Here is a 22,012-nt window from a genome sequence, read left to right as displayed (position 1 = left end):
AAATATGGTTAGGGGATTTATCCGCGCAGGTCTGTAAACTTCCCTCAGACCCTCTTTTCTCACCTGGTAACACAGGGATGTGTGCCATGTCGACTCTTCACTTTGTTCTGCATCAAGACACGCAGCCTGCAAAGGCAGTGTTTGTGTGAAAATGTGCAGGGCCTCTAAGGGTGGCACAAGAAGTGCTGCAGCCCTTAGGGGCCTCCCCTGGTCACAGTGCCCTGGGTACCTGTGGTACCATATACCAGGGACCTACCTGTGGCCAGGGATGCCAATTGGGTTTAGGCTTCAATGCAGTTTTAGGGAAGGACCATAGGCCCTGGGTACCTGATTAGCAGGAGCCCAGTGTGCACTCAGTCTAAGAACATCAGCAATTCAGCAAAAAGTGGGGGCATGCCATGCAGAAAGAGGGCACTTTCTCACTTCTGTCCACTCACCTCAGTACTCTGCAAGAGAAACAGATATAATGCTCACCAGGAAGCGCATCTAAGGAAATGGGGTTGTGGATAGCATGACAGAAGACATCCTATTGGTAATCTGCCATCTGGGTTTTTTTCTTCCTTTTTTTGCTACCTGAAATTGTCTCTAGGAAGCGACTTGTATCTAGGATTTGGGTTCAGGAAGATTACCATCTAATATTGGAGTAAAGAAGAAGAGATTAGCAACCTGTTCTTATACCTCCCCACTCACACTTATCCATGTATGCACGCTTCACTTACACATTACTTTCACTCGGTCAGACTCACTCACATGTGTTGTGAAGCTGTTTTAGCTTAATCGCTGATTGTGGAAGAGGAGAATTGAGAGAACTCTGAGTCTTTTGTCCATTTATTGTCTCTCTACTGGCTATAGCAAATGCTCGAAGCACCCAAGCTCTTGCACCAGCTTCCTTCTAAAGAAAAATGCTCTATAGTTTAATCAAGCTTTATACTTTGGAATAGTTCTTAATTAGTATGCTCTCTAGGGTTGAAAAATTTCACTCGCTAGCATGGATCTCCATGCTTCAAAAACAACCACTTAAACAATGTGAGTCATGTGCGTGCATGCTTTCAGGTAAGTTGAATTTAGCTTAATCCTCTCTTTTCAGTCTTTTAGGTATTCGGGATGAGGCAGCGGGGAAGACCGGAAGCGCTGAACCCAGAGACCCCCCTCAGTCAAGACCGGTCAGGTAAGTAGGTTGCCAGGCAGGAGCTGGAAGCTGAGACACGATGGACCGATTTCTTGTTAGACACACATTGCCTAGAAAGGGTGCGGTCAGAGGTAGTGGTTCTTATACCCTCCCAGTTTCAAAATGGCCACAGAGATTTCATAATCTCACGCGACCTCGCTTACAGGTCTTTTTCAGCTGAGATTTATGGTCAAATGAGTCCTTTCTCACTTAGCGCTTCTTTATCATGGACTAACACATTCATGTGACCACTTTCTTTACCAGACTTTCAACAGCGTTCACTCATATTCTTGAACACTCTAATCTACCACTCATTGATAATTCTTTCAAGGGCCTTTCTTTGCTGTGAAACACTCCATCGGCAAAACTAGCCTATCCAGTTCTTACTGGGGGGGGGCGCAAACTGGGTCATGGTCTTCACAGGAAAGGTGGATTGTGTATGCATGAGTTTGCCCATAACCCGAGGCCATATTATGTAACTTTTCTGCTTTTCCTGCTGGCCATTTCCAGCTGGAACCACCTTGGGCCTCGCTATAGGCCTCTGCTGGAGTGAGTCCTAGCCCCCAAGAGGTGCCCTCCAGGTCCTGTTCCTGTGGCTGGTGTTAGAGAGTACTCATCCTATCCACAAACTGGACACATACTTTTTTCAGAACTTTTTCCAAAAAGAACCAGAGGCTACCATGGAACTGCGGCAGAGCTGCAGCCGCTAATGTTGAATTACCAGTGGGATTCAACTTGCTGCTTTGCCCCTCTGAAAGCTGTCCTGATTTCAAGAAAAGTGTCTACATCTGCATGTAAAGGACTTCACCAGGATCAACGCCAAGGAGAAGCCCATCGCTGTCAACGCATTCCTGACTGGAACATAGAGGCCTTCACCTGCCCTGAGCGTTCTCGCCTTCATTGAGAGCCTCGAACGTTCTGCCAGAATGCCGAGAACCCTTGCTTCACCAAACCCCCATTGACAAGCACTGTTTTGGATCCAGCTTGCAGCTTGCCCCCTCTGACACCCCGTTGACAAGTACTTTTTCCATAAAAGTGCCTAAGTGCAAAGGTAAACTTCGCAAAGGGTCGGACCTGGTCGCTCTATCCGACTGGTGATCTATTGTGGTCTGCTTAAACTTTGACTTTGACCTGGTCTACCGCGATCGAGGCTCATGCATTGGTGCTTTGTGCTTTCTGTCGCTATTTTCACTGCAAACTTTAAAAAAAATTAGGTCCACTCTACGTATTGGATTTTTGTCAATTTGGTGCCATTTTGATTTTTAAAATACTGTCTACTTTTCTAAATTGGTTGGGGATTTTTCTTTTACTGTGCTTCCCTTTAATACTGTTTGACTGCTGCCAAAATATTTTTTACATTGCCTTTAAGTTAAGCCTGACTGCTTCGTGCCAAGGTTTATCGACAATTGTAGCTCACCCTGAAAAGAATTGTAATTATTTCTTTAAATGGGTGCACCCCTACAGCAACAAATAACCTAATTTCTTACAAAGAGGAGAAGAGGAGCTCAACAAGAGGCAAGGTGCATTGAGGTCAATTGGGGGCTGGGAAGACTGGTCCTAAAGGAATTTCTGACTTTGTGCAAATAAGAATTGGGGTGGAGCCAGGAAAATGTAGGCCAGCTCTCCCCTCTTCTGTATAGGCAGTTGTTCCTTGCCAGTCATTGAAATGAGATGGAACTGACAGAAGGAGAGTTTACTTCTACTTTCTACCTTCTATCTTGCAAGCAAGTGGATCAAATGAAAAGTGAGGCTAGAGAAAGGTACCAGGAAATATTTGCATGAGTGGGAAGAGAGATAAGATTGGACTGACCAAAGGAGAACTGAGTTACAGCTTGTACCTGGCAGGGGTCCAGCCTCTCCACACCATACCTGATCCCAACTTAGACAACAGAGAAAGGTGCAGGATATGACCCAGGTGCAATGGAGTGTTGGTCATAAAGGCTTTAACTAATGAAGTATAAAGTAATTGGGATATTAAAACTGGAGGAGAAGGTGCATAACGGATTTCTACTAGGCCAGATGTAAGAGAATGATATGCAAGCAAGTATTAAAACAATCAATTTAAACAGAACTTCAGTTTGATTGCCTGTTCCTCAAGTGTACAATTCACAATTCTCTTTGAGACTTTTACTCAAAAAAAGACAACATAACAGTTTAAAAGCTAGAGGTTAAAACAAAGTTTCTCAATCTAAAGCAACATTAACCTTATAAAATTTCATATCATTGGAATTTAGCTCTAAAGACCTCAGCTTTATAAAACACCTCAAGGTGTATCTTATGAGGTTATCTTTTTGGTCCAGGTCATCCAATCTCCCCGTGCATGGATGCCCTAAGGTGTTGTGCGCATTACGAATAAACAGCCTCAATGTTTATCTGCTAGTGATCTTGCACCCTCGCAGGTACCTTTTGTGGAGTGTGTCACACTGTCTGCAGTCTACCTTAGTTTGCAGAAAATAGATATTCATGTTAATGCAGTCTTACTCTCCAAATGTTCCTGTTACCTAAAATTATCATAACATTGCATTTGATTGTGTCATCTGAGCTACCAGCATCCTGTGCAAGAATAGCAACAGATGAGAGGTGGGATCTTCATGTCTGGTTTTTGTTACAAGCCGTGCAGCATGATATTGCCAGAAGAATAGGTGTGACAGATAAAGTAAGCCTCAGGACAAAGAATTCCAATAATCCAGCTTTGACACACTAAGATGATAGTTATCTCATTTCTCATTTTATGCTGGTCGTTCACGTCTTGATTTTCTCATTCCATAATGAGAAAGTAATAGCCACATTGCTTATTTGGGAAGAATCAACAAATTATTGTCAGTTGCTTGTCATACATTCCTTGACGCTAGATCACAAGAGATAATAATGGCCGACTGAGTCTGCAGACCACAGGTGAATCTCTCTCCCATACGGTGCATCTCTCCTCAAATGACCTCTGTAGGTGTTGAAGACTTCCTGATGCTTGGTGTCACAGGGGGAGGACTCCATGGTGCATCCCATCCTGTGTACAGTATGAGCTACTCTGGTCTTCTGCTTTTAGACTTGTAGACTAATCTTAACTTCTTTCAATGGATGGGCATCCAGGAAGAATTCTGAAGAGAGGTCTATACTTCTCAAAACACTGGCATCTCAATTCTGATTTCTCCACTGCACTTTCATGGTCACAAGCTGGCTGGATAGATGTCAGGCCTGTGCCAACGGACCACTGACAGAATATCGGAAACACAAATATCGTGTGGACAGACCATCTTGTCAAAAATATCGAAGAGCAAAATATCAAAAAGGTGTGTGTCAATAGGTAAGTATAGATTTACTATTGTTAACTCCATATCTACGTACCTTCAAAATATATATATATATATATCATCAAGATACATATGTATAGAGTTGTATATAGTAAAACTTTGCTTACCTATAGAAAGCTAACTTCACAATATTTTTGTCCTCGATATTCTTGACATGATATTTTGTTCACACAATATTTGTTCTCTGAAATTTTGTTTAAATACAAAGCACTGTTAACCATTCAAGATTCTAAAATCATTTGTACAGCCTATGGAGAGGAGTTTCCAAATTATTTGATCCCATATTCTGCAGTTTTGAATGTTATTCGAGTAGATTAGTCAGTCTTTGTCCCATGCCTTCGGCCAGACACTGAGCTAAACTCAGCATGCACCACTTAGAGACCTCAGCAGCAGAAGGCCCTGCTCAAGGTTCACCTTTCACTTTGCAAACACTAGCTGACATAAGGTGAAGAGACCTAGTAATAAATGGCCTCTGAACTTTGGGTTGGTGTCTAACTCACCCTCACAAGGTCACACATATTCCACAAGGCAAACAATTAATGACACAGACTGGATTGTAGCAAACATTCGCTAAAGCGCAGTGGTGCCCACATTGTAAGAAGAAGGGCCGCATATGAGCTGGTGGCCCCAGTGTCACTTTCTCCGGAGTTGTACACATAGCGCTGAGAGGCTTACATTCCATATACAGAAGGGCTTCACTTAACTGTGTACTGATGACATAACACCTGGGTTTCCAAAGAAGAGGCAGGCGGCCAGAATATGCAGTATAATTAATTATAAATACATTTCTCGGGAACTCAAGCTGTTTGCCGATAAAATACGGGCTGACACCTCGACTCCCACCAAAATAAATAAAACATATTCCCTGTGTTAGAATCCGGGGTCTCTGGTTGGCGCAGGTATGCACTTGCGACAAGCAGGGACCCTTTCCTCTAAGTCAGGGCAAAGGATCACCTCTTTAAAAATAACCCCTGCTCACCCTCTAGGTAACGTGGCGCGAGCAGTCAGGCTAAATTTCCAGAGGGCATAAGGTTAAGCGTTCAAGTTGTCCCACACAATAATCACCACCCCACCACACAAAGACGCAAGGCTGTATTTATCAAAAATATAATTCTTTATATAAAATGTTTTCTTTCAGGCAGGTTGCACAAATACAGTTCTCTTGGGGAATATCAATCCAGTTACTCTTGAAATGCTTAAGGGCAGTCCACAGGTCTTAATATGGCACAGTTCTAGTTAAAATCAGGTTCTTAGGTCTTCTGGGCACTTCGTAGCGCCTTTGTGATGCTCTGGGCAAGGTTTTTACAGTGCCTTGCCGTTTCTCATACTTCTCGCGTGAGCCGGAGTACGCTTGCCGAGTCCCACGCTTCTCGCGTGAGCACCAGCAATATCTTTCAATGCGGTACGGTCCGGACAGCCAGGGACGCGCCGTACATGGATTGAAGCACCGGTACGGTGCGAACACGGGTTATTTCAAAGTACAGTGCGAACCCAGAGTCTTTTAAAAGGCAGTACGGTGCAAACCCAGAATATTTTAAAAGCAGTACGGTGCAAACAGTACGGTGCGAACCCAGAATATTTTAAAAGCAGTACGGTGCGCACAGGGAAGCAGTACGGTGCGAACCCAGGGTGTACAAAGGGCAGTACGGTTCGAACCCAGGGGGGTTCAATGGCAAGTACGGCTCAGACACGGTACGACTCGAAGGCAATATGTTTAGCGGAAAGTACTGATCGTACTTTTACCGCGATCGGCACCGTACCTTTGCAGCTTCACGGAGAAGGTTCGTGGCGGCCTCGCGGTCCAGTCCAGGGGTGTCCCACGTCGCGCTGGCGTCCCAAGTGTCCAGGGGACGGCGGTGTTTCGTGGGGCGCTCGGGCAGGATGCAGGTTGCCACGAAGGGGGGGGGGGGCAGAAGCAGGAGGGCAGCCTCGGGGTGAGTTCACAGCGCCGCGTGCTGGTAGCTTCGGCCGGGGACGCGAACCAGGTCACTTGAGTCTTCGGCAGCAGCCTCTACAACCCGGAGGGGGTCACAGGGGCTTAGCGCTCAGGCACAAAGATCTCCACCTTATTTTGCGAGCTACGGCTCGAGGGGGCAGCAGTTTACTTTGCTCAGGCTGACAAGCCTTTACGTTGCTCACAGCCACTCCAGCAGCAGAAGTCGCGGTGCTCAGCGAGATCAGGCGATGCACAGGTTCTCTGGGAGTCAGCTTGCAGAATCACTCCTTGGCACTTATCCTCTTCTTCAGGAAGGTAGCACCCACTGTTCCTGGGGCGCAGATCAGGGGGAAAGTTCACCAGCAAGCCCTTGGTGATTGTTTAAAGCACAAGTTGATGCAAAGTCTTTTCCTTAAGTCTTTTCCTCTCCTTCTTGCAGCAAGGCACCCACTGCAGGCCAGTCTCTCAGGCAGAGAGACAGTATTCCTCCTTCAGCTTCTCCAGGTCCTTCTCTTCGGGCAGAGTTTCTTCTTGGCGCGAACAGGATCTGATTTCTTAGGAGCCAGGCTCCTACTTTTATAGTGCGATTCTTTTGTTCTTTAGCGCCAGGGGGCCTGGGCCTGGCTCAGTCCAGTTTTGGAGCACTTTGTTGTGGTGACTCTGCTCTTTCCTTTCAGCAGCAGGGCAGAGACATCAGCCGCTCCACAGGGGCGGAGCCGGCATTGTGGTGGCAGGGCACTGGTCTATTCAGAGTCAAAGTGTACTCCTCCCACCCATCCTGGTGTAATCTCTCTACCCACCACCTGGCAGCCAGCCTGTCTCTGGGGATTCCCCAACCCTGCTCCTTACTGTTGCTAGGCAGAACACACACACACAGCAGAGGCGGACTGAAATGGCCAGGTCAGTAAATACTAACTTTCTAAAAGTAGCATTTACAAACACAGGATATTAAAATAAACTTTACTAAAAGAAGTATTTTATTATTCTGAGTTCAGGCATACTAAACTTGACATTCTACCATGCTCTATGAGTTCACTGGGGTCACAGCGTGTAGTGACTCCAGCAGCCCATTCTGGCCTATGGAGAGCAGGTAGCCTTCAACAGTGAAAAACGAAAATGGCTGTAATTCACTATTAGGACATGCCACACACATCAGGGCATGTCCTACCTTATGCCTACAATGCACCCTGCCCTTGGGCCTACCAGAGGGGTGACTAATATGCAGTTAAGGGAAGGTTTAGGGGCTGGCAAGTGGGGGCACTTGCGCAGTCAGCGCGACAGTACCAGACTGCACGCAGGGTCGGCGGTGGCAGACCCTAGACACATTTTACTAGGCCGCTTCTGTGGGTGGCACAACCAGTGCTGCAGGCCCACCAGCAGCATTCGCATTTACAAGCCCTGGCACTCCTGGTGCACTTTACTAGGGGCTGATAGTAAACCGAATAAGCCAAACATGGACACCAATCAACATATACATTTTACCATAGGGAGAGCATATGCACCTTAGAACTGATCAGCAGTGGTAAGGTGCCCAGAGTCATAAAACAGCCAACAACAGGTCAGAGAAAATGTAGGAGGAAGGCAAAAAGTTTAGGGATGACCCTGCAAAAAGGGCCAAGTCCAACACCCTGTCTCCACCCTGATAAGATTTCACCCAGAAAACACCTGCCAGGCGATCCAGGAAGGAGGCAGAAGTAGAGAGGGGGCTGAAGGATGAGAGAGAGAGAGGGGGAGGGAGGGAGAGTGGAAGAAATAGAGAAAATAAAGGCAATACAAGGAAAGGGGGTAAGAAAGACAGAGACACAAGAATGCCAACTTCTGTGAGTCAGAGGTGCTCAGACCCCATCTACATTTCAGTCTTAAGATATTTTGGTGCAGATCGAGACAAAGAGACAAAATGGCCGGATCTGTCTGAGATATCAGAGAGCAAACAGGGTTCAGAGAGTGTTCTGTACAATGAATATTTGTAACTAAAAATATCAATTAAAAGACGTGATATAAAATAAAATGCCCAAAACCTATAGACAACATATATTTTATTTGAAAAGTATAAAAGCAGAGACGTTTTAAGACATGCAGAAGGCAAACAATTACCTTTGTAGGGACCTTCTGGTAAAGTGATCAGGAAGCTCTTGCTGTAATAATTAACATTACGGGGCAGATTTACAAGGACTGGCGCATTCCTGCATATCAGCAGGGACGTGCCAGGCAAGATGCGTCACGCAAGTTTACCCTTGCGCCACCACAGATGCACTGCATTTACAATGTGGCACATCGTGGCTCAAGGATAAACAGATGCGTTACGCATCTGATGGCGTAAGGGCGGCGCATTGCTGGAGTCGTGATTCAAGCAGGTTCAGGGTTTTGACGCAGCAGCATCAGAAAAGTGACTCAGTGAAATCTTGTAGATTTCACTGCGTCACTTTTTGGAGGCTTTTTCCGAGGGAACGCCCACACTGCATACATTAAACCTGACGCAGGTTTAATGTGGCGCAACATGGCGCATGGTTTACGCTTCCGCTGCGTCACAAAAGTGACGCAACGGCGGCGTAAATGTGTCGCAAGGGGCTTATAAATCTGCCCCTATATGTTTAGTGTTAGGCAAGTCAGCATTAGGGTGGCCTTTCCCCAAACCTTTTACCTTCACCACCTATTTTGAGGAATGTGTTTTTATTGACCTTAGGACTCCGGCACTTTACCTCTGCTAATGAGCGTTAAGTGCTCACTCCCTAAAATCTGGTAAAATTTGTTTACACCTGATTGGCCAGATTAATTTACTTATAAGTCCCATTTAAAGTTGTATACCATACACCCAGGGTCAGTAAATCGAATTCTACTCGTGGACCTGCAGCACTTATTATGCCACCCACTTGAGTAGCCCCTCAAAACATGTCCCAGATCTACCATTGCATCCTGAATGCAGTTTTAAAACCCCAAGTCAACTTAGCAAAATAATACCCTTGCTAAGCCTTAAACTCCCCTTTTATTACAAATAAGACACCTCTAAGGTAGGCCCGATATACCTCATATGGCAGGATGCATTGTAATTAAAAGCTTGGACTTGTACTTGTACATGGATTTCAGATCATGGTAGAAAAAAACTTCTAAATTTGTTTTTAACTGCTGTGAGGCCTACCTCTTCAATAGAATAGCATTGGTTTGCCATATTATATTTAATAAGTGCTAACCTGTTATTGAAAACATGTGAAGATTTCATGATTGGTGTCTGAGAAATTGTAATTAAAAATCCTCTTTAATGGTGAAGTCAGATTTTAAGTTACAATTTTGAACATTCCACTTTTAGAAAGTTGGCATTTTCATACCTATTTGGTGCCTGCAGCCTGTTGCAGGGTTACAAGACTGGGAGTAGTTGGCAGTTGGATTTTGTTTATTCCTCCCAGACAGCTAAACAATAGAGGGATTAGGTGTGCCTGTATAGGCCATTACTGGCAGGAGGCTGACTGTGCTGGGCACAGCCCCACTTGCAAATCAATAAGGTGTACTCTGCCTTCACACCAAGGACGTGTCACCACTGCTTTGTTCATACAGTGAGCCTAAAGCCAGGGTAGGGTAGGCAGGAAACTTCAAACACTTCAAAGGGAGTTCTCTAGAAATCTCTTCTACTTAAAAGAAGGAACAAGGTATAAAAATAAGACCCTTAAACCCATTCTTCAGTTCTCTTTCTGGACCTGTTGAAGGATTGTCATATGACTGCCTGCTGCTGTGGCCTTTTGTGTACTTTGGAAGTCTGCTTTGCTGCACCTGGAAGGACTGCTCTGCTACTTAAAACTTGCCTTGAACCCTCAGAGGCCTGTCCTGCTGTGAGCCCTGTTCCACTTTTTGAACCCAGGACTGCTAGAATTACTCCAAGCCCTAGTAGGCTAGCCTCCTAATCATAGCCTCAGGGACAACCATCTTGAACCCGCACCTGGACTCAGCCTGAGTGAGCCACACTCCCCCCTACCCTCCGAAGTGGTGTCCTTCCAATCCACGACCGTTGGTGGTGGTGTTACAGGTGCCCAGATAGGCAAAATTGAAAAATAATGACTTTCAAAAGTTTTGGCAAAAGACTGCTCTGAGATCAGAGAGGAGACCAGGGTCAACATCCTTATCTATCTGCCCAAGGCGCATTGCCAAATAGCCTGGATTTGCTGCAGCTCCCACTACATTCTACTCCACAGCACCATATCCTGTTTAGCGGTTCTTCTCATTGCAAACTTGAAAATCTTCCCTGTGACTTTGTCCAGCGGCTCTTCTCAATCTTGATGTCACTTCTTTGGGTGTAGAGGCTGAATTTGTTTAGGAGGAAAATGAATCCAATGCTGTTAATTTCACACTGCAAGATGTAGAGAGATTTAAATGATATTTTTCCTGCAGCAGGTACCTGGTTTTCGACCCTGAGGGCAGCGACAATAAGTTCACATTTCCCTAGGATGAAAACTGATCTGGATTAGGCGTTTTTAAAGTCCAATGTAGAATCAGTTGGCATAGTCTAGGCAAGAGAGTTCCAGGGCTGTTTTAGTCATGGACCCTACAATGATAGTCTGGTTAAAGGAAAGGCTATTGTATTGTTCTCATGAAGGTATAGCTGCTCCTCGTGACACTAATAACCTGTATGGAGTCAGAATTTGCTTCTGTCATTATAGTAGGAGGCAAGCAATTTCCATTGGCCTAGCCTTTGTTGGGATATATATTTTCTATATATCAAAAATTAAAAACTCTGTTTTTGAGGGGTGGCATGACCTGGTCAGCGACCAAGATGCTGCATGGCTCTGGAGCTCTGGCAAACCTAGAACAGAAAATTGCTGGAATGGGCCCAAACTCTGATCCCACATCATCTGGGTCGCTGCACTGAGCCCACCAGCTCTTGGGGATATGAGGCGGTCCCCCTGGAGGTGAGGGATTAGCCTCACAGCATGGGGAAAAGGAGGCAGCTGCCAAGTTAATCCCCATTGGCAGCTTGGCACATTGTTTTGGCCCGCTGCCTGATCTTCGCCACCTTCCTTCATCCTGGAATCACCGTTTGCAATGCTGGGCCCGGACGGCTTCCGCGGCCTTCAACCTTGTGGGCTGCCAACCAGGTTTGCCTAATTCCTGACCCCTAGAGCAACACGGCTCCATCGACTGCTGCGGCGACAGACATTGCTGTGCCCCATCGGATCCTCGCACCTGTCTGTGCGGCTGAAGGCAACTGCCTCAAAGCTACAACCGCTCTGGCACTGGCGGCGGTAATGTGCTGTAGCCATGGCACAGGGGTGAGTTATTGTGATGCCCCAGGACATGGCATAAGGAGACTGACCGTTGGTCCTCCCCTCCCCTGTACACTTGTACCCTAATAGGGGTGCCTAATTCTCCTTCCTGGCTTGACCTGCCCCCGTCTTCTGTAACTTCTTGTGGTGATTATGGCCTGCCTCTCCTGCCGCTGTGCAGCCAGTGTGGCCCGCGATAAAAAAGGACCGCTACCAAAGCTGTAAAACAAAGTCATCAATGTGCTTGAAATAGAAATGTAGACCTGCAGGTACTCCTTGCCTCAGAGTACCTGTGTGCTGCTGAAAAGTGTCTGTACTTTCCCATTAAAAGTATTGCACAAGTGCTGAGAAGCGCTGGTACTAACCCTTCCACATTAAAGAAGAGCAGGTACCAGAGAGCTCCTGCCCATTTAAAGCACTGACACTTCCATAATAATGTGGGCCTATCTTGCCACATAATTCCAAAGGCCCTGCCTTTATTCGTAAGTTTTCTGTAAACTGACTTTGAATTGCCAAGGAGGGGTAGGTGGAACTGAAGGCTCACTGGAATATTTTGTTGATAAAAGTTGTGCAATGTGATTATTACTTACATTCGAATTAGAAAAGTGTGCTTTAAGAAGGAGGTAAAGCTAATGGCCTGTTTAATATCCTGTAACAACAGCGGCATTAAGGGTTTAACCACATGATATGTATAACTAGGAGGAGATATCAAAGCGTCTTGTGGGAGCACTACATTAAATCCATATGGAGTTACAGGCAGATAACAGCATTGAATGAGAATGCTTGTAAGCACTTATAATGTCTAGACTCTCCCATTACACTTCTGCATTCTCAAATGCCCATTGAATGATACACCCATTTGATGAATTCAGGCCTAACACAGGCCCAAAAGTACAGAGGGTTCGCCCTTCTATACACGAAGTACTGGAAGGAAGTTGGCACGGAAACTGCAAAGTACAAAGACAAAGTTTATTAACCCTTAAGGGTGGTCCTACAACCTACACAACACTCTTTAGTATTGCATAGAGTAGCACACAGAACTAGAGCACATAATCCCCTTTTATACAAAATAGAGGAGCTCATAAGTGGGTGGGTACAACATAGAGCAAATTCATTACCATTTATGGACATTTTCGATACAAGATCAATATGAGGGCGGAGTTGCAATATCCTGAGCCCGCGAAAACATATTCAAGCAAGAACTAACTGATAACAGATGTGGTCAAGTCTGGGCATGCGCCAGACGGACAAAGAAGCTATTTATAGACTGTTACTAGGCAGATTACAAGAGCAACTAGCAAGAAGGTAGGACTCATCTCACGCGGAACACGTGGAAGCATGACCATACAAAATGGAGTCCGGACAATAGTCAATGTAAAGCAAAAGCACTCGATTCAAACGTGAAGAATACATGTCTTCAGTAAATGCTTAATCAAATCGCTATTTTGGTTTCAACAGACGACCCTTTCAGCATTTGCTGAAGACATTCGGTTTGTTAGGGTAATCATCATATATATCAATTGACATTATTGATTTAACTTCCTTGTCTAAATTCCTTTGGTAAACAACATTAGTAGCAGCATTTTTATCGGGAATACAGAATGAAATACATAGAGAACATATCAGAGGGCCACAATGTACGCAGAGGCAACATGAAAACAAAACTGCAACAATGATGCAGAGGCCTGTCAGAACTTTCCATCCCCATGTGGTAATTAGTGTCCAGAACCATCCAGAAAAGGTCCAAGTACCATTTTCAGTATGAATATCGGCAGCGATTTTATGCAATTTGTTAATGGCTTTATAAACTGATGGCGTATGGTCAGGAATGAAAACGCAACAACTACTTCCTATAATTCTACATGCTCCACCTCTATCTGCTAACATAACATCCAATACCATACGGTTTTGCAAGGCTACAATTCTAGTTATTTGCAATTCTTCAGTAAGATTCCCAAGAGCAGTAGCAGCCTGATTTGTCACAGCTTCTACAACTCTTGTTAGTCGTCAAACCTTTCTACTGTTTAGGGCAGCTCCAACAAAGAAAAACAACCCCAAGTTAAAATCAACATATTGCTGTAGGCTAGTATCAGTCTGGTCAACATCATCAATAGATAGAGTACGTTTATACCTATTTATAGTCACATTGTTCACTAACTTCAAATCTTTATGATAGGATGCGGGTGCTAAGAATACAGGGGGTAACAGAAATGCCACATAGCATACTCCGGACCAGCCGGCAGGCAAACGATAATAAGCTTTATTTCCACATACAAAATAAGTATTGTGGGAAGCTAAGAAGGTACTGTTATTAAGCCCATCTATATTCAGAACAACAATGCAATCGCTAACACCAACAGGAATATAACCAACACTTTGGACACACAGGTCCGCTTGGGCTTGAGCCACTTGAATTACAAACTTCTCATTTCCAACAATGTCTCTGGTGTTCGTGAAGATGTAGGGAGTTGATTCATTATCTGGTCGATATTCTTCCCTCTCCCAAATTGTTCCATTAGCTTGTGGATAGCCTTCTTTATCTTGATGACACTCTTTATTAAGTCTAAAAAGTAATCGTCCCACTGTAGGCTTCCGAGTGGCGAAAAGCAACGTATACCATGCTCTACAAGAGCCATTATGAGAAAAAGGAAGAGGTATGAATGGCGTTCCTCCTTTTTTCTGATGAGCTGGCATCATACCACATATCCAACAGTTTGTAGCATTTGTAGCAATATGGGTATGATGCAACATCTGGATAAAAGTATTGTTCAGATAAGACTGGCGATGCTTCAATTCTTGATAAGGAAGGGTATAAAAAAGTGCTCCTCAGGCACTGGAGTAGACAAAACAAGCAACTCACGGGCAAGAATCACATCCTCGACAAACCACGTGGTTGTAGCAACAACTACTATAGCACCAATGAAACCTATCGCACAAAAAATCTTCTTCTTTTCCATGGTACAAAGAACTCTGGTATCTTCCTGAAACTAAAAGTGTTGTCAAAACTCTTTCCCCTTAGGCAGCGGTTGATTTCTTCACCAACGGGCCAAGACGGGTGTCACTACACTAATGCAGGGCTGATCCCCCCCCCCTTGCCTCATTGGCTCTCCGTTTCACTAACCTAAGGGCCGTTCTGACAACTTGTCCCACTGAAAAATTCACTTCCTTGGTCTGAGATGATATCGCCTTACTCCTGGAATCGTTTGGTCCGAGAAGAGCTCCTCGCTGTCGTTCGGTTCCACCTCACGGCCTTTCTTCGCAGTCAGGATTTCTCGATGGTCGGTCAATACAGCAGGCTCCACCAAACCTGGCGGCACTTTTCGACAGTGCGTGGAATGAATCCAGTTCTTCCGATTGGAGACTCGCACCGCTGTTTTTGTCGCCAACAAAACCTGCTCAGGACCCGACCACCTTGGCTCCAGACTGTTCGTCCTCTCAAACGCTTTGATTAAGACATAATCTCCGGGTCGGAGAGAATGGCCTTCACCAGTGGATCGGTCAGGGAGCGCTTCTCGAACCTGTTGATGAATAGAAACCAAATTATCAGTTAACTGTGCCAAGTAATCGCTCATCATTATACAAGGTATATCATACACTGATTTTGGCTTTGGTGTACACCAAATATTCATTGGGCGTCCGAACACGATCTCATACGGCGTGAGACCGGTTCGAGAATGTGGTATCGATCTGATTGACAATAATGCCAGAGGTAGAGCATCTGGCCAAGTCAAAGAAGTGGAAGCTTGGATCTTAGCAATCTTGAGCTTCAACGTACCATTGTACTTCTCGACTAATCCCGCAGACTGAGGGTGAAACACTGCATGAAATTTCTGGGAAACTCCCAGTCCTTTTAGTACATACTTGATAATGTCTGCTATGAAATGGGGTCCGTTATCACTCCACAACAGTCTACAAACGCCATATCGAGGGAAAAACTCCTTCAGCAGCACCTTAGCCGTAGTAATTGCAGTATTGTCTTTCGTAGGGTATGCCTCAACCCACTTGCTGAAGGTACAAACCACTACTAGAACATATTTCAGATTATTACAGCGTTCAAACTGAATGTAATCCATTTGCAATACTTCAAAAGGTGCAGTGGGTGTTATAAACCCTCCTGCTGGAGTTCGTGTCCCTTTTCCAGGGTTGTACTTCAGACAAATCATACAAGTCTGTACCACCCTTTTTGCCGTACTAGCAATCTTTGGATGCTCCCAGACTTGGGTAAGCAATTTTACAATTGCGGAAGCTCCAACATGTGCTAGCCCATGTGCCATCTGAACCATAGGTTGTACAAAAGCTGTGGGTAACTTCCATTTGTCCATCTGCTTATTCCTCCAACAACCTTCATCAACCAATTCTCCGTTATTAGACCATTGCTCCCGCTCCTTATCGGAGGCGGTACTCTGTATCTCTAGCACCTCTCTTCTGGCATCGTGCCATCTCTCTGTCTGTGACTTCACAACATACATTGCAGTGGAGTCGGGCTGCATCGCAGTCTCCCGTGCTACCCGATCTGCCATAGCATTTCCTTCTCCCACCTTATCAACCACCTTTCTATGTGCATTGCATTTAACTATAGCAATCTTCTTTGGGTACGTTAACGCAGTCAAGAGATTATAAACTAATTCTCCATGCATTATCTGTGCTCCATGTGACGTTAGAAATCCTCTCTCTTTCCAGAGTAGGCCGAAGTCGTGCGCCACTCCAAAGGCATAGCGGCTATCTGTATAAACATTCACACATAATCCTGCACTAAGCTCGCATGCTCGTGTTAATGCTATTAGTTCCGCTGCTTGGGCTGATTTCTGTGGTATGCGTGCTGTCTCCACCACTGTTTGTAATGTGGTAATTGCATACGCCGCTGAAGTCGTACCATCTGGTAGCTTCAGGCATGACCCATCCACCCACAGTTCTCCATCAACATCTGTAAAGGGCGTATCCTGGAGATCAATACGACCCTTTGTCTGTTCTTCAGTCACGAGAATACAATCATGTGCTTGTTGTGCTTCTGACTGAGTTTCTGGAAATGGCAACAATGTGGCTGGATTTAACGTTGCACATCTCCTCAGTGTAATATGAGGAGCCAACAGCGTCAACTCATATCCTGTTAGACGAGCACTAGTTAAGTGCTGCGTCTTTGTCTGATTCAGCAGGGCATCAACAGCATGGGGGACTAGTACCAACAACTTATGAGATAACACAATTCCCTCGCTTTGGCGTATTGACACAGCTGTCGCCGCAACCGAGCGAAAACACCCAGGCAATGCTCGGGCGACAGGGTCAAGTACTGCCGAGAAATATGCACAAGGGCGCTGCTTGTCGCCGTGCATCTGAACTAAGACTGATAATGCACATCCATCTCTTTCATGTACATATAATGTAAAAAGTTTCGTGTAATCAGGAGCGCCTAACACTGGTGCTGAACAAAGAGCCCGTCGTAATTGCTGGAAAGCAGTTTCACATTCATCTGACCAGGGAAGAGGGACTGGGGTGTCTTTTGTCAAAAGTGCTAACAATGGTTTGGCTATGTATGAAAATCCTAATATCCATTGCCTGCAAAAGGAAGTAAGACCCAAAAATGCACGCACGTCCTTCTGTGTAGAAGGTACTGGCGTGTCCAAAATTGCTTGAATACGGTCTGATGTAAGTGCACGCCCCTCCTTAGACAAAAGGTGACCCAAATAAGTCACCTTTGGTCTACAGAATTGCAATTTCTTCTTCGACACTTTGTGATTATGAGATGCCAAAAAAGAAAGCAAAGCTAACGTGCACTTCTCACATAGCTCAGGAGTGTCGGCCGCCAACAAGATGTCATCGACATATTGTATAAGGGCCACACCGACAGGCAAGACAAAAGAATCCAATTGTCTTTTCAATGCCTGGCTATAAATACTAGGACTCTCTGTATAACCCTGAGGGACTCTACAAAATCTGTACAAACGATTATTCAAAGTGAAGCCGAAAAGATACCGGCTATCAGGATGAATTGGGATGGAAAAGAAAGCATTTTTCAAATCAATCACAGAAAATGTGGTCGCGGTTGGCGGGACCAGGGTAAGCAATGTCGTAATATCAGAAACCACTGGATATTGAGGGATCACTATCTTATTCACTTCCCTTAAATCAATAATAAAACGGTAAACCCTAGTATCAGTATCTTTCTTGAGAATGAGAAGAATAGGACTATTACAAACATTATATGGAACTTCCTCCACTACCCCCACATTGATTAAATCCTGCACGATGCGTGTAAGTGCCTCCTCCCCCTCCTGTGAAATGCGATATTGAGGGAGGCGTGGCAACACAGCTCCCTCCTGGACGCTAATGTGGACTGGGGGGATAACCATCTGCCCCACATCAGTATCCGAAGTAGCCCACAAAGTGCTAGGAAGGGAAGCTAAGGCAATATCTTCCGTCATTACACACATTCGACCCTTCATGGGATTATTGTCATTTAAAATCACCCGTACTCCATCAGGGGAGCAACGGATCGTTGCTTTAAAGTGCTTAAGCATATCAAGACCCATAATGTTGTCAGGCGTATTCGGAGAAAGTAAGAACGGGCAGGATGTAGAAAACCTGTTAACATAAAACGCCAAAGGTTGAGACAAAGGGCTATGGGAAAGTGTGCCATCAAACCCTACCGATGAAGCCACGAAGCCGGATGGGGGAGCCCTCGGAACCAATTGTTTAGACAGCGCACTTCGAGTAGCTCCGGTATCACCTAAAAACGGATCAGAAGAGCCCAAAACAGTAGCTGTAATATAAGGGCCTCTCTGATCTACAGGCACTTCAACTGATTCCAACCCCCATCCAACGCAATCCTATGCATGCTGTGAATCATGATATCCAGGCCGCTCATATCCTGATATTTGATACTGATTTTGACGATCAAACACATTTGGCCTATCACGTTGCTGCACGTTAGGGTCATACCGGGCACGGTCAGTTGAATTCCCTCTAAAGTTCGAAAAGCCCCCTCTGCCTCTCATCGGCCCCTGGCCACGTCCCTGACGTTGCACATGCAGGACCGGACAGTCTCTGGCCCAATGGCCCGTCTGCTTACAATACGCACATTGATTTCTTGTAACGTCCGACCGACCCACAGAGGGGCCATAAAATCCTCCTCTACCTCTCTCTATGCCTCGACGAGGCGGACCATATACTTGTGCTAACATCACCTTCGTCTTGAGGTCCTTCGCCTTTTTCTCCTCATTACCCTTTGCTTCTTGCTCCTGACGCTCATAATATTGAGCCATAGTCAGGAGAGATGCCGGCGACGATGTTGACCAGGAGCTTTCACTCGCTTTTAATCGAGCTGCTACTCCCGGTAATAGATTCGCTACATATTTATCGACAAAGAGATGCCGACCCGTATCATCCGTAAGCGACTGACCACTAAAATCATGAAACGTCTCCTCAAAACGCGTAAAGAAATCAGAAACTGATTCATCAACCTTTTGCTTACATGATGCTAACATATTCCAATCTATCTTTTTAGGGGGAATAATCGTTTTAACTTAGTCAAGATAGCAGCTGGGAGATCTAAAATAAGCTGAGGCGGCTTCTGCGCTGGTTTTCTCTCTCTATCCTCATCCTCAATCTCAGACCATTTTGCCTTAAAAACGGCTTGATCATCCACCTTCCGCACAGATCGCCACATATCCGGTGGTAGGATAAGGCCGAAGAACAGATCTATATCTGCCAAAGTCATAGTACACGAATTTAAAGCCCCCTCAACTTCCTCATAGAAAGCTGCAGGGTTCTTTCGGGGATCAGGCAACGCATTTTTCAATGCCATAACATCAGCCCTATGCCAGGGAGTATAAACCCAATTATACACAAATTATCCTCTAGCATCGGGGGAAGAGGTGTCCGGGCTAGTTCCCGCACCCTTAGGGGGAACATACAAAGGAGCAGCCTCCCGCATCGGTTTAGCATGCACTATTTCATCCTTATCTGACTGAGAGGAAGACGGCTGCTGTCCGTCCGCCTGTGAGTTCAACTGGTCCTCCTCCTTTTTCCGACGCGCTTTTTCCCGGAGCTGGAACATCTCATCCCGTAGCGCAAACAGCCGTCGAACCGCATCAGGCACCTGAGAGGGAGAAAAAGTACCATTACGTAATGCTCTAGAAGCTAACACTACCTCCTGAGGTTCAAAAACGTCAGAATATTTTCGAAAGGCGGTAATCACTTCTTTGGAGAATACGTCAGCAAAATACAACTTTTCCCTATCCTGCCATCCTTCCATGGACGGCAGTAAATCTGCGAGAGATAACTTATTGGAGACCGCCCGAAAAGAAATTTTCCGAAGCTCACCCGTCCGTTCGTGGGATAACATAGACCGCGTGTCTACCTTGTCTTTACCCGATCCAGAATCCTGAACTGCCGGAGCAGACGCACCAACATAAGGTGGCGGAGAACGATCTAATAGGAAAAAGTAATCATCAAGATTAGTAAGGACAGGATAAAGAGGCTGCCGAACAGCATATTGACCCAACACTTGCAACCTATGCTCTTTCTCTTGCCTTTCCGTCAATTCTCTTTCTTCCCGACGTTTTGCTTCCTGTGCTTTCACATGATCACTTTTCCGATATTCCTTATCACTCAGCGCTTTCTCACGCTTCTCACGCTCACGCACTTCTTTCACCCATAACCGTGTACATTCAAACATGTCTTGTCTTGCACGCCGTTTACACATACACTGCTCCACGTACTCAATCTTGCGAATATCAAACGATCCATACAAAGGCCATCTCAACTCAGGATCCTTTGTGGTGTATTTCCTCCATAATGCGCTGTACATTATAGAGGAAAGACCATGCTTCACATACATATCCCTATTAGGAGTCCCCTCTGCGGGAGCTGGCACAGATTCCTCAAGACTTAACCGGTTCCCAAAACAGCAGCACCACTTACTGAGTGCGCTCAAAGCAGGCATGTTCAAGAATAATGCAAAATATGCAGTATTATAAAAAAAAGGGCACTTAAGACGTTGTGCCGTTCAAATTCAGAATAGCTCTGGAGAAATATCTCCACATTACCTGCCTATATGTGTTGCAACGCATATATTCACTTTACTCATTCCAAAATATGACCGGTCATCACAAACAAATTCAATTAGCCAACCCAGGCTTCAAAAGCTCGGAGCAAGTACCGTACAATGGTTCTTACCAATCAAGAGCGTTCAGGTTCCAACTGCCAAGTTCCCAAAATTCGCCCAAACGACAGAAGAGGTCTCAGTCGAGGACCGGCGCCACCCAGACGGTCAGTTCGGAAGGGAAGGAAGAAAAACCTCGGGATGCCAGGACTAAAAACGCCGCTGGCAGTGATCACATCCCCGGCCAGATTCCTCACCTTCGTCACGACCGATCCTTCGAGCATCCGAGTCGCCGATGAGCCCCACGTTGGGCGCCAATTGATGAATTCAGGCCTAACACAGGCCCAAAAGTACAGAGCGTTCGCCCTTCTATATACGAAGTACTGGAAGGAAGTTGGCACGGAAACTGCAAAGTACAAAGACAAAGTTTATTAACCCTTAAGGGTGGTCCTACAACCTACACAACACTCTTTAGTATTGCATAGAGTAGCACACAGAACTAGAGCACATAATCCCCTTTTATACAAAATAGAGGAGCTCATAAGTGGGTGGGTACAACATAGAGCAAATTCATTACCATTAATGGACACTTTCGATACAAGATCAATATGTGGGCGGAGTTGCAATATCCTGAGCCCGCGAAAACATATTCAAGCAAGAACTAACTGATAACAGATGTGGTCAAGTCTGGGCATGCGCCAGACGGACAAAGAAGCTATTTATAGACTGTTACTAGGCAGATTACAAGAGCAACTAGCAAGAAGGTAGGACTCATCTCACGCGGAACACGTGGAAGCATGACCATACAAAATGGAGTCCGGACAATAGTCAATGTAAAGCAAAGGCACTCGATTCAAACGTGAAGAATACATGTCTTCAGTAAATGCTTAATCAAATCGCTATTTTGGTTTCAACACATTGAATGATATACCTTCTGTACAACTGACCTGTATGTAGGATCACATGACAGAAAAGGGAAACATTCGGAGAGCCCAGTAATTGGGTTTTCATTGGATGTGATGGCTGGGAACATGTAATGGACTCTTCCGGGCCGAGTAACCCTGTGTTGTTCCCATTGAAAAGCAGTGTATCTGGTGTCTGCTCCTGGTGCTCAGCCGCCCTTGTTCCCAAGGCATCTGCTGCCCAGAGCCAAGTGGACTCCCCCGAAAGGCACGGGGAAGTGGTTTGGCTATTTATCTACCATGACTAGTGAAGAGCACACCTTACCTTACCAGTGTGTTATGTGCCCTG

The sequence above is a fragment of the Triturus cristatus genome, chromosome 6, assembly GCF_964204655.1.
Source record: "Triturus cristatus chromosome 6, aTriCri1.1, whole genome shotgun sequence".
Lineage (NCBI taxonomy): Eukaryota > Metazoa > Chordata > Amphibia > Caudata > Salamandridae > Triturus > Triturus cristatus.
Note: the sequence above shows the minus strand (reverse complement) of the source record.